Genomic DNA, 1,034 nt, shown 5'->3' with positions numbered 1-1,034 from the left:
CCAACCACTTTCAAGTCTCCACAGATTTTCCAGCTGTAGTTTGTATACTTTATGGCATTGGGGAGTACTTGCATGTTTTCATAACACTCCTTCATGTGCACTGAATGTCCTATAGGAATGGATGGTTTCTTATTGCCGTTGTGTAGTAGTACTGCCTTGAGGCTTCTCTTAGATGAATCTGTAGTGAAACTAACACTTCGATCGCCATTATACACAAAGAAGCCATCTTCCCCGCTGTTAAATATAAACAAGCGCGGGCGTAGTAGAAAACACATTTCCTTGTAATCACGTGACTGATTATTATTCGAAGCGGCAACTTCTTCGAACCGTTCCCGCCAGAACACAAACTGACCAATCACAGCCCTTAATAAGGTCACGTGATAGTGCTTTTCTAATACCTATTCGGGAGCCCACCATCAACTATAAATAGCTTTAATTCAGCGGCAAAATTCGTCTCGGTTCAGATCTCTTAGAGACCTGTTCCGTGTACCACACAGCAGCAGCAGCAGCCAGCGACAACAAGCACAACTTCGTCCAGCTAAGACTACCACCGACATCGCCATCAGCAACACGAGTCTACGACTACTACCAAGCATCGTCCTCGCCACCATCATCGCCAACCATAGTCAACACGACTTTAACTACGAACGACAAGATTCGCCAATATCATCAACATGATTTCTATGTACACCAATAAACCAAACAGTAACCGCGGCACATATTCTCTCTTCGATTCTGTTAGGTGTTTCATATTCACCACGATTAATAATAGACAAGAAGTTCAGCCAGCGACGAACATCTGTATAACAAGAACCCGGCCCGGCATGGAAGCCACAACATCACAACTAGTGATCGCCCTGCCACACTCATACGCCTCAACTTCTTTCACATACAGACTCTTCTTATTGTGTACTCTAAGAACTGGTATAAATGCTCACACGTGTTACTGACTCTTTTTCTATCTGCTGTATATAACGCATACACATACATGTATCACTTACACACACTCCTTTCTTTATACGACGGCCTGTCTT

Source organism: Octopus bimaculoides, chromosome 6 (genome assembly GCF_001194135.2).
Source record: "Octopus bimaculoides isolate UCB-OBI-ISO-001 chromosome 6, ASM119413v2, whole genome shotgun sequence".
Classification (NCBI taxonomy): Eukaryota; Metazoa; Mollusca; class Cephalopoda; order Octopoda; family Octopodidae; genus Octopus; species Octopus bimaculoides.
Note: the sequence above shows the minus strand (reverse complement) of the source record.